General features: G+C 34.3%; 1 pseudogene; it reads right to left on the bottom strand.

Annotated features, from left to right (window-relative positions):
* The window catches only part of LOC121418095, an 87,849-nt pseudogene that overhangs the window by 24,527 nt on the left and 45,934 nt on the right, over positions 1-17,388 (bottom strand).

The following is a 17,388-nucleotide window of genomic DNA, read 5'->3' on the forward strand; positions in this document are numbered from 1 at the left end:
ATGAAGCAGTTCAAAATGCAAGATTTTTGTCTATTTTTTTTAATAATACAGTTTCATAAGAATTGGTTAAAAACTGAGGAAGTAGTTCGATGCGCAAAATTTGCAATGGAACAACTGACTGCCCGACCGTACACTGATTCACATATACCTCCTTCAAGCTTCATTTGGCGGGATAGGCCTATAATTACTAAGATTCTAGAGTTGACATTCCTTTTTACAGATTTATTGAAGCTGATGAATTATGGAATATCATATAACACTTGGGGGAACACCATTCTAAATAGGCATTCAGGAATCTAAGGTAAAAAAAAATAGCAAACTGATTTTGCCAAATATTTCCCTAATTATGTTAGGCCCTACAATTTAAGAGATTCAATATTTTTCATATATATTTTTCTACAAAACAAGAATGCATATAATTTAAATCTTGATATACAATCAAATACATGTTTATTTTGTGATATGAAAATGATAATTGATATCATTTGTATATATTCTACATGTTAACCTTGACCCTTTCAGACTAAATCTGTTGATTTATATACCAATGAATAATAATAATAAAAATAAATAATAAATGCTAGTCATTCTACAATGTATCTTCTATTGGTTCATGATTAACTATTTAATTGCGGATTGGTGATACCAAATAATGATCAATAGAAACTGGTATCAAGTGAACTTTGGATTAATATCTTAATAGCGCAAAGAACAATTTCCAATTATGCACTGCAAACAACACCCCTTGAGATAAGAAATTGGAGTGATTGTATTGCTTCATTTGTTGAGATGAATTTGTCAGATCTTTAAAGGTATTTAACTGGTGTCATTGTGGCACTAAAATATAAAGGTACAAAGAAACCCCTACTCTATAATAATCATGTTTTATATGCAAAATTAAAACTTGACCAGGTATTAAAGATAAATTCCAGTTTTGGTAACGATCCCAAAATGACTTTTGACAGAATCTAATATAATGACCACCTAAGTGTCTGTTTGTATGAATAAAAAATATGTGCCAAAGGATTCTGGAAGAAATTGTGTAATTGCTGAGAAATAAGCATAATAAGCGCGGATTCGGTCACTTCCGTCGGGTCTTTATTCCAGCAATATTAATACACTGTCCCACGTGTGCCTATCTGTGTTGGTGATCTTCAGTGTGAACATTTTTCAGCGTAGATTTCAAGATTTCACAAAGTTCAGTTTATGTAAATGTACCAGATCTAGATCCTCGATGATATTCTGACAATTAAGCCTGGTTTTACAGACTTTCTCATGAAATCAGTGTTTACTGCAATTACTGGAATTTCTCTTTAACATTACAAGAATTGATCTCAACCGAATCCTCAAAATAAATGTAAAACTGATTCTGAATGAATTTGAACGAGGCCCTAGAGTAGCGTATCCACAAAAATTGGCATAAATTGTTATTTTTAAACCACAAATGTTTGTAATCGTCACTTAACTCCCTTTTCCAATCTAAATTCCTCTTGAAAGAAAACAAATTAAAACTGAAATCTTATTAGAGCCAAAAAGGTGGTTTTGAAAACCATCAGTTGAACCAATGGTTTTTGCAGATTTCCTTCATTAATTTTGCTTCTTTACCATGTATATTAAAAACATATCCAATGCTGATGTGCACTTTTGCCACAGCACGCCAAATTTGTCGCCTGTTGCCATGGTTATAGAGCAAGTCCACCCGAAAGTTGTGAAATTTTCAAGTTTCGCTTCTATTTCACAAAATATGCACATCCTGGTCGGTATGCAAATGAGGGGGAACTAATGACATCACTCCCTTACTATTTCTTTTGTATTTTATATGAAATATGAAAAAAATTATAATTTTCTCCTCATTGTCATGTGAAACAAGGTTTTAATTCTCCCTAAACATGCAGAATGGTTCAGTCAAATTGGTCCTAATTGACAAATCTGTAAAAATTGAAATATTGTCTAATTCAAACAACAAAACCAAAGAAATAAAGAGTGAGGGACATCATAAAGTCTCTCATTTGCATGTGATTAAATTGTGCACATAACTATTTTGTGGAAAGAAGTAATAATTCAAAATGTCATAACTTATTTTACATCCCATTTTGACGAAATTTTCAGCATTATGCATATCTGAATTTTCTCTATTGATTGAAATCAACATTTTCCTGAGGTGGACTTGACCTTTAAGTATGCTATTTTATTATGAGTCCACTCTAAAAATAGTGTATTGACTTGTGAATAAAATAGCGTACTTAACCATGTAACAGGTGTAAATTTGGCGCACCTGGGCAAAAGCGCATATTCAAAACCACCTTTGCGAATTCGGGCCTATAAGTCTATGAAAAAATGGATTGAAAACTAATGCTTGACACACGCGCTACCACAGCTTCTTACAAACCCACCCTAAACAAGTTTCAAGTATTTTTGCATGCATTTCTAACAATTTTAAAATTAAAACATGTTTGTTCGGTCATGTGTGTGTGTGTGTGTGTGTGTGTGTGTACAGCAATATAGTTGTCCCCCCCCCCCCTCCTCTTCCCGGCAGCTCCCTTAGAAATCCACACACATGTATCCTGTACATAAACAGTACTACCATATTGCAATCTTATACTTTCACATTATACTATTCAGACCCAGAGTTACATTAACAAGAAAGTGAAAGCTTTGGCAAAAAGGAAGCATGAATGATACATTGATATACATGTAGTACTTGAATTGTGAGACGTGATAGTCATACATGTGGCTGTGCACATTTGTTCACTTTGAATTGAGTCACAAGACACAGCATACATTTGTAGCCACAAAATGAAAGAATCCATTCACAGAGCGATCACACATGGATTTGTAATGCAGCTATTAAATTCTTTTCTTTTTAGCATAGAAGAATACCATCACATTCGCAACAAATGTATTAAGAATTGGCCATCTTAGACCGTGTTTATGCTTCCACTTTTCAGGCCAGAATCAGCGTTTCCAAACGTGATTAGTTCAAAACACGGTTGCGTCCATGCTTACTTTCATTTAAACGCTGTTTCAAAACGCCGACCGTAAACTCACAAAAAGGTGCGTTTGTAAACGTTGTTTGACCAGAATCAGGCTTTCTGGGTAAGTATAAACAGAACCACGATCGTAAACGTGTTTAAATGACGTCATTTGGTACATCCTTCCGGTGAGATGAAAATCCCCGGGCAAATACAGTATTGCTCCATGTTATCTCTACGTAAACAACAATCTGAAAAAAACTTTCGAAAAAAGGCGCGCCCAATTTGACCTCGCTTTACAATGCGAAGCCAGCTGGGGATCATGATTTGCTCTGAAAAGTTAAGCTTAAACAGCACTCCCAGAACCACGTTTACGATCGGCGTTTTGAATCGACGTTTGAAATCGCTGATTCTGTCCTTGCAATGGAAGCATAAACACACCCTTAGTGGGGGGGGAATGAGAAAGAAATACTATCAACATGCAGACATGAGAAACATGAGAATCAATATGTCCGTTTACTGATTTTGAATGTACCACAAAAGCAACCACAAATATGGTTATTTTGTTTGAGGTAAGCCAACAAGGTTCTTATAAATGAAAAGACTGGTTTCTTTCTTTTCAGATAAAATCCGGATGATGTACACTTATCAATACACATACAGTGTGCCTACAATGAATGCTACGTACAGGCAATCTAAGTTAGCAGGATTTGAAAATTACCAAATCATATTGTATTCAAATTCATAATCGTAAACTGGCATACGTTTTCTAAAACTGGCTTAAATTTTATGAGAAATGGTCCATTGAACACATAATGAGCCTTTTTTCAGCACTAACACGTCAAAAACCTCTTGATCATCCAAGTTTTGTAATAAATAGTGTAGTCAGGTTCAGCTAACACCAGTTATCTATTCAAGTGGTGCAAACTGCAAAGTATATTTCCAGTTCAGCCACTGGCATAATTTGTATACAATATATACGGGCAATAGCGAATCAGGCAGATACATCATTGACATATTATTAGCCCTTTTTTTCGGTTTCCAAAATATTACCACCCTAATTCAAATGAAGAATTTACTACTAATGCCTTTAAATACAGTATCAACAATTCGACTGTAGAGGACAATGATTTCTTCCAAGGATATTGATAACCTTGTTGACTCCTTTGGTTAAAACATATCAGTAATCTTCCTCCCCCAAGGGTAGGCCCACATTATAAAAATATAGCATGCTTAGTCTTAATCCAAATAATATCTCATTACATTCACCTTGACAATGACCCATCCAGAAAAAAACAATACTTTGCAGGTAGATTGAAAGGGAATGATCAAACACAAATAAGCACCCCCCCACTAACAAAAATCATGAATATGTTTCCTTTTTTACAACAATAATAATCTATCACACTAAATTATTAAATATTGTGCATGTATGTGATATATATAAAACAACCCCCTAAAAAAACATCTTTTTTATATTCACTGCAATAAAAACAAAGTGCTTGCCCAACAAGAAATTCTATCAAGCAAAAATAACTTAGTATACGCATTTACAATTAAGGTCATAAACACTCCAAAAGGTGAGCCCACCAACTGCACTCAGAATGTTGCCATGGCGATATCCAATTAACTCACCGCAATCTACAATAATTGACAATAAGTAACAAGACAGCTAAAAGATACAACACTGGATGAGCAGCATTATATCAAAAGTCAAGCATATCAAAATAATCACAAAATAAAGACATATTCAGGTTTAATAAAAAAAAAACAAATAAGAAATACATAGTGAAAAATATTTCCCAATGTTTATGAATCTCTTTGTCAAGTGAATATGATAAGTGAAGAAAAAGAACTAAATACAATTATTTTGATCCAAAAGCACAAAATATTCCAAACACTTCACGACGAAATCCTATTTGCCGTTTGGAAAAAAACAGAAAGGATGATGCCCACTACTCTTGTAAGATAGTTGATCTGCCAGATCTTCAATGCATTTACAGAACATTTGATTGAATGAGGCTCCATGCACAATTTAGAAGGTGCAAATCCATGGAAACATATCCTTCAAAATGAAAACAACACAGCAGAGAAAACTCCCTATCACATTTGACTCAATCCAATTTGTTTCTGTCAACAAAACCACACTTCCTTTTAGTACCGATACAATGAGCACTTTGAATGGTACGTCATAAATTACATGGACAATTAGCAAGAGTAAAGTAGAGATCATGCTGTTCCGTGGTAGACATATTAACGAACTGTTGACTCAAATCCCAAAATCAAGTCCTCAAGTATTGAAACAAACAGACGGAATGTACTTGACTGAAAAAAGGTGGCAATTAGCCTCAATGTCAGGCTTATCAGAATAATTTAGGCTGGCTCAAACAGGATGCATTGTCAGTCATGTGACTACGTTATAACGCTACCACACAAATGGGCGCATATACACAATCTAAGGTATTCTGAGAACTATTATGTATAGGGCTATATATATATATAAATAGATTTTTAACATTTCTATGACATTGTCTTAAAAAGTGAAACTGGAAAAACAACCTGATCACATTACATCACATGATGCCGGAAGTAGAATTGGAAACAAAATTCAGTTGCAGCAGACTCTCAGGTTGTTTATAAATGCCTTACATGTCCGTATATACAGCAATTAGCAGTTTTGCTTTGGCAAGGTGAAAGCATAGATCCTTGATGAAAGTAAGTTAATAGATTTCAACACCTTTGATCTGTGTTTGACAGTGGTAGTTGTAAGGGACACATGCCCTGTATGCGCCTTTCATTGGGGAGCAAAAAAAAAAGAAAAAAAGAATCAAACCTTGGTCATAAAATGTTGTATGAGGAGAAAAATTAGTCAAACAGAATGGTGAAGTTTGAAATAAATCAGAGAGCAATATTGGCAATTGCGATCCCGAAGACTGTAAATTTCAAATTAGCAAACCAATTGCTAGGGTGAACTTCCTAATTGCGAAATTCCTTCCGACCTTCACATAAAAATCTTGTGAAAATACATGTAATTTTCAAACAGTACTACTAACTTGTGAGTATTTATCTTCTGGTACACTCCTACCGCATTTACACACTGCCCCGACTCCAGTGCAGACCTGAGAGCCGGTGCAGACTCGCCTCGCAGATTATCCTGCGTCTGTGTGTCATGTTTTCAAGCTGCCATAGCTCGCAGGGCAAAAACAAAGATTAGTGGATAAAATTTATGTCATGAAACACGCACTAATTGCTGCTAAAGACTTGACTTTTTGTTTACATGGAGAAAAATTGCTGTGTCTGCACTGGCTCGGGGGTCTGACCCTACTATTTTGGCGGAGCAAAATTGCCATGTCTGACCCGCGAGTCGTGGTAAGTTAATCGCATTTATACACATAAAAAAAGGCGAGTCTGCACTGGCTCTTGGATCTGCACCGCGAGCCGGTGCAACGTGTGAACACGGTAAACAAGTAATTTATTTCACAAAATACTTGTGGCCTGTAACACACACGTCAGCGATCAATCTTGGGGCTGATTAGTATAACTGATTGCATTGAATATTGTGTATGACCAATCAGGCTCATCGTCAATTGCTATGCTTAATGTAACAGGCTCATGTTTAAAGGGATGGTCCAGGCTGGAGATAATAGTGTAAAATTCACAGAGCAAAATGCTGAAAATTTGATCGAAAATTGGATGACAAATAACAAAGTTATTGAATTTTAAAGATTTGTATTATTCCAATTATACAGTTCTAGGAATGTCTTTATGAATATTCATTAGGTGGGCTGATGATGTCACATCCCCACTTGCTCTTTTGTATTCTATTATATGAATTTAGGTTTATTCCAAAATTTTCTACCAAGAACTAAAACGATAGGATTGACAACTGATTAAGTGCATTAATTATTTATTGCCGCAACTTATTTCATCATAATGGAGACACATCATTTACACATGTATGAAAAAATGAAACAAAATATGATTTCATGTACTAACATAAACATAAACGAAAGTCCACCTAATGAATATTCATGACGATGTGCATTTTACTGTTTTCACAAAATATTGATAAACTTTAAAATTCAATAACTTCGTTATTTGTCATCCAATTTTGATGAAATTTTCAGCATTTTTCTCTCAGAATTTGACTCTATTTATTTATATATAAATGTTTATAGCCCGGACCATCCCTTTAACCTCATCAGAATATACTTACATAGTAGTAGGCCTAGTTTTAATTTGTTGAAGAACTCGATTGAATGCACTGGGTCTCTCTGGGAGATCATGTAGATTACCCGCGTATGACACCGGATGGAGGTCATTGGCTGAGGATGAAAGCTGTTGCGACCCTTGACTGTCGCCCCCAGTGGGTGACACATCTGGATGGCCTGAATCAATCTCCCGTTTACGGTGAAATAATCCCTTGAAACCTGCAAGGGGAACATAAGTAAAGGGATGATTATATTTTTCAACAGCACAATATGTTCTAATTTATTCACAAAAAATAAAGAATTATAGAATTCCATATATGTCATTAATGTTGTGTTGTTTGTGAAAAAAAATCAGGTTAGATGTGCCCCTTCAATAAAAGCATGGAGGAAAAAGATGTATACATATAATTCATCACCATCATCATACTATAACCATATAACGATACAATATAAAGATGTGGTCAGATATGTCAATTTCGAAAGAAAAAAAAATAAAATGCCATATTACACTAGATATTTAATCAGAGTAAACCATTTTATCAAGTGATGATAAATACATATTTGCATCTCGTATAAGATTAATATCAATGTTTACCGTCAATCCATTTTCATAAATCTTGGAGATATCTTAGGAGCACCTTTTTTTTAGGGGGCGGTGGTAAATTAGGAGAAACTCTCCTTCAAATTATCATACAAAGAAAGTTCAAATGGTAAATGCTATATTTAGAATTCATAAAACGAAATATATATATATGCTGGTAGATTTAAATGAATCTAAACAAAATATTTCAATGACGTTTTAATAATTTCTTAATTCACACATGCATAATACTCATACATACTTGTAACAACTACATGTATGAAGTTTAAATGAATAGATCATGGACCATATATTGGCTCTCAATCTCAAAAATTGTTGACAACCTTCTCAAAAAGGGTGATTATTTTCAACAGTAGGGCAAAGAGATGTTAGAACAAACAGTGTAGTCCCAAATGTAAACATTGGGGTCAGACACAAAATCCTGAACATAGCATTGAATGACTCATTGTAGATATTTTTTTGTGACATTTCAATACAACAGCCGAATGTTCTCACATGGTAAGGACTAATAAAAGTATTAAGGGGCTAATACTCATTTTCCTCTCAGAGTTATTGTAGACAATATTTCATTATGATTTTTTTTTATGAAAACCTGGTCATTTTGCATTGAAATGTTCTCCAACAAGCCACATTCTTTTTCCCTTTTGTAATCCCCATTCTCCTTTCCTTCCTCTTCCTTTATGTCAGCCTTCTCGCCTTTGTTTCTTAAACTGCATTATTTATGTTTCATTGTTACATTGATGTAATACAAGCCGAAAAAATAGGTGAAAAATATTTGTGAAAGTTTGATGAAATCTGTCAAACAGTTATGGAATTCTGAACTTTTTATTCTGTGACTTTACAGCAAAGCAGCTCAGCCATCTGATATAAATTCCCCCAAATGCAATTTTTTTTCTCAAAAAATTGAAAGTGATTTTATCTGTACGTTTGAAATATCAGAATTTCATTCTCCTTCTACAAGGAACACATTTGTATTAATCATATTCCATTCCAAAATTGGAATATATGAAATGTATATTACATGATATATGGGAAAGCTATATGCACATAACATTACAAATAAAAAAAAAAAACATTCATAGCTCTCTTATTCTTTGGATTTTTATGATTTTCACTCGCATTTTTCTCTATTTTATCTGCTTTTATTAAAACCAACCTATCTTGGTGAGCTTTCCCTTTCAGATAGCAATAAAAAATCATTCTTTTCTTTCTTATTGACATATTTATAAGAATGTTTTAAAAGTTTAGTACGGATTTAAGCGAAATAATGACCCATCTCCGTCAATTTAAAATCTGAGAAAATTTATCAATTGTTTTCTTTTTGCATAATATATCAATGAGGGCTTAGCGGTAGGCATAGCCTAATCTCATTTGTTTTGTGTCAAACGCGCATGTAGCTTTCAGTCTAGTAAATATATCATAACGTCTTTGCAGAGCACACTCAGTGTGATAGGACGGAAATTCACACATACTCAGTATTGGACAATGATTGATGCTAACTAAAAAAAATTCATCTCTGCATTAAAGGGGTAGTACTCCAGTCTGAAAAATTATATGATTTTAAATTTTGAACACAATAAAAACAATCAGACAAAAAATAAAAACACTGAAAATGAAAACACTGATCAAAATGAGAGAAGGAATATCAAAGTTGTGATATTTTAAAGATATGAATTATTTCAGTAAGACAGTTTTATGCTTGTGTTCACGGATATTCAATTAGTAAATTGATGTTATATCCCCACTTGTTATTTTGTATTCTATTAAATGAAATTATGTTTATTCAAATTTTGTCCTCCGAGAATTATATAAATTGGATTGACAACTGATTGAATACAGTAGATTCATTTCTGTAACTTCTTTCATTTTAAAGGACAAGTCCACCCCAACAAACTATTGAATGAATTTTACTCTATTCAATTCTTTCGGCTCGAGGTACCCCTTTAATGATAAATTATTCGAAACAAGAAATTATGTTCTACGTGGCTTGGCCTTGACGTTTGTTGAAATTAACAATTTGTTTACAATGGGTATATAGCTGTCCCAATCATTCATCTAGTCAATATGACAACAATATGCATTCATTAGTATTTAATCTCTCAAGTTATTTAAAGGGATAGTCCGGGCTGAAAATTTCATCAAAATCAGATAAAAAAGTTATTGAATTTTAAATTTTATCAATATTTTGTGAAAACAGTTATATGCACATCCTCATGAATATTCACCAGATGGGATGATGATGTCATTTACCCACTTTATACATGAATCATAAATGTTTTTATTTGTTCATACCTGTGTTAATGTGTCTTTATTATGATGAAATAAGTTGCAGCAATAAATGACTAATGCACTTAATCATTTCTTGGCAGAAGAATTTTGAATAAATCTAATCTCATAGATAAAATACAAATAGAATAAGCAGGGATGTGACATCATCAGCCCACCTAATGAATATTCATAAAGACATGCCTAGCACTGTTTCAGCAGAATAATGCAAATCTTTAAAATTCAATAACTTTGCTATTTGTTATCCAATTTTGATCCAATTTTCAGCATTTGCTGTGAATTTTACTGTTTATTGAGATATGAATATTTCTAATCCAAGGAACCACTTCGTAATGTATTTTGCCAGTTTTGAACTTGTAAAAACTAGTACTGAGCCAGATTTGTGACAAAGTGTCTGATATATGTAGACTATCCAATCACATGCATAATTGGAGTTCACAGGTTCAACAAACTTTCACTCAGAAGGCGCTTTCAATTTCATACCTTCTCAATTACAAGTATTAGTACAATTCTTTCCGGCTTCAAGATACCTGCCTAATTCATTTTGTGCATTCACAACCACTTTACCAAATAAAGTCAACGTAAGGATAACAAGGAATAAGATTCTTGTATTCTTATACACCTCAATATTAAAGTATGAAAGTATCAGTTCTCATAACTGGCTTTCTAACAGAAAAAAAACTGTGACATTGGATATATTCCCATGAAAAGTCTCATAATTTTGAAAAGTAACTTGCGGGTAACCTCATCAAGGATATTACAGGTAAACTGCTTTCAGACTGGAAAAAAAACCTTTGTTTTCTGATTTGGATATTTTATAATATAAGCGAGTAGATCATCATAGGAAAATACAAGAAAAAAAACCCACTGAGAATCATCTTTAGAAGAGATGAAGGGATGGGGTAAAACAGTACCTTAAAATAACACATATGATCTCCTATTTTGGCAAAGTATTCAGCATGATCTCATATTCTAATATTTTAATGTGTGTCCAATGATGTACAATGTACATGTATGAAACACTTGATATTTTGTTTCATGATTAAATTATATCCATGCCATTGGGGCAATGAAAAAAAGTTAATTCTGTGTTCAAAATGGAAGGATAAACACACCCTTAATTTGTATTGGTGCTAATTAAGTACTTTCTCCATGAAGCTGGAAAATGTAACATAAGATAAGATATAAGATAAGCCTTATAATATATTTCAATAATGAATCACTTGGTGTGTACTTTTCTAATTTCCATTTTAATGATATCCACTGGTAATGGGGTCACCACGAATATCAGCTACCGCCTATACCATATCCAAATTTCATTCTATAGTGAATTAATGAGAAAAATAAATGATGAATTTATTTATGCTCACATAAAAACCACAATCTGCATTTGTTCATTTCTCACACAATAAAAAAAGAATCACCACTTCAGGGATATGAAAAACACCAAAATTTGTGTCAATGATACCTTCGTCTGTTAGGATGAAAAGGATGAATGGAAAATTATGCCGTACCCACCACCTCTGGTTCTCACTTTACAATCAGGACAATTTGTCTCCCAATTTCCTGTTTTTCTTTCCGGAGAACTAAAGAAAAATTTGATCATTTTAAAAGTATGCAGTAAAACATATTTCTGATGCACCATTGTAATAAAGACAGGAAAGGGTTTGTGGTGAATGTCATAATTTGATTTATTTATATATGAAGACAAAAATAAAATACGGTAAAATTATAAGCAGAGCTCTTTCAGAATATTGCAATCCCAAGATAAATCATGGATCAGAGTAAATTATTGGCATACAGGATTAATCTACATTATACAGGTGCTTTATTCTCTCCTGAATGTTCTTTCTCTTTCTCTTTGAATTCACTGAACTGTTTATGAGTGTTTTGTTTATCATGACTATTATATATAATACAAAAACATTTACTGCTGATTTCTCTCTATGTTTCCATCCATATTTTACACAGCTAGTGCCAAATGAGCACTCAATGTGAATACCCATATGGAACATACATGCACATACATTGGATGCAAGAGAGAGTATTCAATACCACATTCTCATTTTTTTCCTCACTGTCCTGTGAAACAAAGTTTTATTTGCTCCTGAACATGTGGAGTTGCCTTTGCTTAACATTATATGGTTGTCAAGTTGGTCCTTATTGTCAAATCTGTAAAAATTGAAATATTGTATAATTCAAACAATAAAAAAAACGAATAGTGAGGGAGGGACATCATCGATTCTCTCATATGCATGTGACTAAATTGTGCATACAACTATTTTGTGAAAAATAAGCGAAATTTCAAAATGTCATAACTTTCTTGTTTTACATCCGATTTTGATGAAATTTTCAGCATTATGCTTGTCTGATTTTTCTCTGTTGATTCAAAACAACTTTTTTCTGAGGTGGACTTGAATTTTAAGGACTGCAACAATTTCTGGTAAGACACCTGAATAGAAAGAAAGAGACCAAGTAATTCTCCAGCACCACAGCCGTCTCGAAAAGGAAGAGAAACCAACTAGCGAGTAGAAAATCTTTCCCCTTCCATTCACACGAAAAAACAAAAACCTGTGAGAGCCTCTGAGGGAATTAGGGTGTGTTTATGCTTCCATTGCACAGACAGAATCAGCGTTTTCAAATGTCATTTCAGAATGCCCATCGCAAACGTTCCAGGAGTGCTGTTTGTGCTTAGCATGGATGCAACTCTGTCTTGGAATAATCATGTACCAAAATGCCTGAAAAGTGGAAGCATAAACATGCCCTTTTTAATAGAATGATACTGGTTGTGCCAGCTAGAGACAGATGATAAGAAGTGAATTGAAATACAGATTTAGAACCCCCTTCCATCATCATCTATTTATATCGATGACTCATGTTACACAGTCTACATCCAATGTGATGCCTCTCTTAACGTCAGTCAGTGCAGCGATGGCGAAAAGGGAAGGCAGTACCTAGTGATGACCTTTGACCCGCGTTACATTAAAGTCTACTGCTTCCGCTGTGCTCAAGACACGTTTTGCATAAATGATGAGAGAGAGTTGGAGGAAGATTCGATTAGGGCACTACACAGTTGTATTTGCACATCTGTGCTATCCTGGTTGTTTAAAAATCTATGAGACAGTGCGCATCGATAATTCATAAAGGACATCTCAAATACAACATGGATGTTGTTATTTTTTTGCATATTTATGAAGGAAGCTTGGTTTGTTAAACAAGTCAAGTATGAACAAATCAAATCAACTCAAAATTTTGATAAAGATCCTTTGTATCAGGGAATTAATTTTCAATGATTCCCTGGTTAGATCATCCCCTCTCCTTAAAATGGAAGACAAAAGTCCTTTTGCAAAGTTTATAACCAAAATGATGCCACCGCTCAAGAGGGCACGTACAAGCCTGGCCTCATTCAGCTCAGCTCGGGCTCAGCTCCGCTCACTGGGTGTTTTCAAGTTCGGTAATGAGAGCGTGAAAATGCTGCTGAAACGAGCTCCAACATCGAGCTGGGTTCGGAGAAAGGATCCCGAACGTGTTATAACCGAGCTCTCGATTACTGCGACTGCAACATAGCAATAGTTGACCTGAAGTAGTGACATCGCTCGTTCAGTATCACATTCGTACGTTGATGAAAATAGTTTCATTTTCAGTTGACGTTCCCGTACCTCTACGCTGCTGATTATTTCAACTTTACGTGAAAATTTCCCAACGACACTGTAAATCGGAGAAAAATTACACTAAGATCTCATTGCACAGAATACAGAGGCTTAAATCACTGCATGAATACAAAAGAGGAATCATTATTGTTTTAAAGGTTTTGATGATTTTCACTCATCTTAACTGTAAAAATCAAATTTAAAGGTAAATTCTAGTTTTGGTAACAATCTCAAAAGGACTTTTTTCAGAATCTAATATAATGACCACCCAAGTGTTTGTTTGTATGAATAAAAAATATGTGCCAAAGGATTCTGGAAGAAATTGTGTAATTGCTGAGAAATAAGCAAAATAAGCACGGATTTGGTCACTTCCGTCGGGTCTTTATTCCAGCAATAATAATACACTGTCCCACATGTGTCTATCTGTGTTGGCGATCTTCAGTGTGATCGTATTTCAGCTTAGATTTTATGATTTCACAAAGTTCAGTTTATGTAACTGTACCAGATCTAGATCCACGATGATATAGTCATACTTAACCTTGGTTTACAGACTTTCTCACAAAATTAGTGTTTTACTGCAACTACTATCATTTAGCTTTAAAGGTCCAGTCCCACTGCACGTTCAGATGCAAAGAGGATGTAAACAGAAAAAATTGTGCCATCCATTGGAAAACGCTATGCATCCATTGTGTATAGTCTCTATACAATTTCCTTCAATTCCATAATGGGAATCTGATCAAAGGTTTAAAAAACAAACAATCCATTTTTCTGTTCGTCTCCAAGAATTAAAATGAAACTTGATACTTTTTCTGAATCTATTGCTATCTACATATTGCTTTTTTCTGTTTCAGTACTAGACCAGTAAATGAATAAAATTTAGATTATGATATAAGAAATAAAGAGGAAACAGTGATGAATGAAGTATTATGAAAGGATTGATTTCTTTTGAAATACTGGAGGAAGCATCAATCATCGACTGACACAGAATCCTTTCTCAGAAAGTTTTATACGATTTTACAATTCAATGATAGGCTACAATCAGACCGTGAAGGTCTGTACATATTTGATATATGAATGCTGGTTAGATTCTCATGAATATCTTTATATTTCTTTATACTTCCTTAAACTAAATGGAATCCTAAATCCATAGCTTAACAATAAAAAAACACAATTTCCACACTTTTCTTCCACTTTATGACTTATAGGGAAGAAAAAAAAATCGAATTAAACTTTTAAAATTTTAATCATGATTATTCACATGAACTAGTGAGGGAACAGTGCTAATGAATTTTGCTGAATTTTTTTCTTAATGACTCACATGACTCATGCCAGTAAGACAGCTGGAAATATGAAAACATGGTTTCCTTTTTTTCTCTCAGACATGGGGGTCTAATCGACTAATCCCTCATTGGCAATGACCATGAATATTCACATGACACAGCATGGTATCGATATCAGGCATTGCCCTTTAACTGTTATATTGATTAATATTGAATAGAAAAGCAGATCGCCATCATATTCAAAATGCAACACACAGACACAAAGTTTAACCCAAGCATGGTTTAATTACATAGAAGTATTTCTTGATATTTGACTGCACATCCTATCTCTTACATACAAGAACAAAAACGAAGCAAACAAATGAGCAAGAAAAGGGAAACATACAAAACATACAACTTTTGAGAGTTAAAAATCGTATAAAAGGGAAAAAGGACAAGAAACAGAAATTTCATGGGTTCCCATTGTAATATTGCTGATTTTGTTAAAGATAAGAAATATAATTTAACCTAACATATACATAAAGTATGCGAAATTTACTCACATATTAACCCAGATATACAAAATGCTTGAGCCAAATACCAGTTGTGGTAACAATGATTTCAAATGAGTTTCGAACAGAATCCATAAAATTACCACCCAAGTGTTTTTATACAGTACAAATGAAAAACTATGTGCCAAATTGCTCTGGAAGAAAATGCATAATTGCTGAGAAATGAGCAAAATTAGTACAGAATTCCATCAAATGTCTGTTTTTTTTCCAAGCAATATTAATACACTGTCCAACACATGCTTTTCTGTGTTAGTCATCATCAGAATAATGGGTTTTGAACTAAGATTTCATGATTTCACAAAGAAAAAATTACATTTATGTTCCAGATCTTAGTATTTGAGGATATGGTGACAACCTTGATTTAAAAGACTTTCTCAAGAAACAGTTTGCTTTACCTTTAAAAGGTGATGATTCTTATCAATTCTGTCCGAAGGCCCAAATTGCTTGTAGTGATGCCTACAGAACTTGAAGAGGACCATGTTCCCTGGAGTCAATTTCATCAAGTTTATACTATTTTATCTTACTTTAATTATGTCTATAAAATTTCAAAATAATAGGAGTCAAAATTCAGTTTTGAACATTCAATATTATGCCCGAAAATAATTCAAAATATTGACAGATGATGAACTCAGTCTCTGCAAATGGAATTTCATCTCTTACAACCTTAGAATGGTGGTAATTTTTGTGAAATACAAATATGTATAGATGATCGTCGGCTGCGACTCTGCTTAGAACCAGTCAGTTCATTGTCATGACAGTGACGTCACACTTCGGTACTCTCTAGGTGGTTTCAAACCGCCTCGATCACAAGAATCCCCGTTAAATTACGAGAACTTTCTAAGGCTAAAAAATACCCGTTAATTATTCCTGCATTCACACCGCCCCGAAACACATCCTTCTGGATAAGTTCCCGAAGTTACGAGCATGCGCAGTATGGTCTGATAAGCAGGCAAGGCGCGAGATTCAAAATCACTAGCCCAGCAGCCACCCACGCCGCCCCGCCCAACGACACGCTGGGCTAAAAGTTCCCGTAATTTGCTTTCACATCGCCAAAATACCTGCGACCTTGGAAAAATCCCCACGAAAGTTCTCGTAATTTCGCCAAGTACCCACTATTTAGCGGGTATTTTCTTTCGGGGAAATTACGCGTAGTTTGCTTTCACATTACCAAAATACCTGGTATTTTCTGATCGGGGTAAATTTCCCGATCAGAGAATACCTGGAACTGGCGAACTTCGAGGCGGTCTGAAACCACCTAAAATTGACTCTGTAGGGATAGACCTAGACCAAAAGCTTCAGTCTCTGTTATGTTGGATGTTCTGCTGAACTCCGTTGGCTTCACCCAAATACAGAGACCGAAGTTCTGTACAGGGACTATACGTTTGGGTATTAAGTTCGGATAAAACAGGGAGGGAAGTTGCGCGACATCCGAAGTCACTGTTTTTTCCCTCTTAAGTTTATTTTTCCCCGTTTTGGTGCATTTCAGGCCAAAACAGAATAATAATCTTTATTTTGGTACAGTTCTCTTTATATATTTTTGTGAAATAAAGAAAAATACTGATGAGCCCTGTCAGGGGGATTTCGCATTGTTAACCCCCTAATGGTGGCTTAACGATAGTGAGTCGTCTGTGGAAGAGGAGAAATTAAAAAAAAAATTTAACTCCTTGAAACGGATGGCTGCCAGCTGTCTAGGATAGACCATGCCTTTATTGCTAGCCCAATGCAACCCTATACATTTTCACTAAGTAGTTATATATCATTAACTCTTGTAACAACTCTGGTAGAGAAGAGATTTAAAAGTCACTGGATTATGAATTACTATTTGTATACAATGTGT

Source organism: Lytechinus variegatus, chromosome 1 (genome assembly GCF_018143015.1).
Source record: "Lytechinus variegatus isolate NC3 chromosome 1, Lvar_3.0, whole genome shotgun sequence".
NCBI lineage: Eukaryota > Metazoa > Echinodermata > Echinoidea > Temnopleuroida > Toxopneustidae > Lytechinus > Lytechinus variegatus.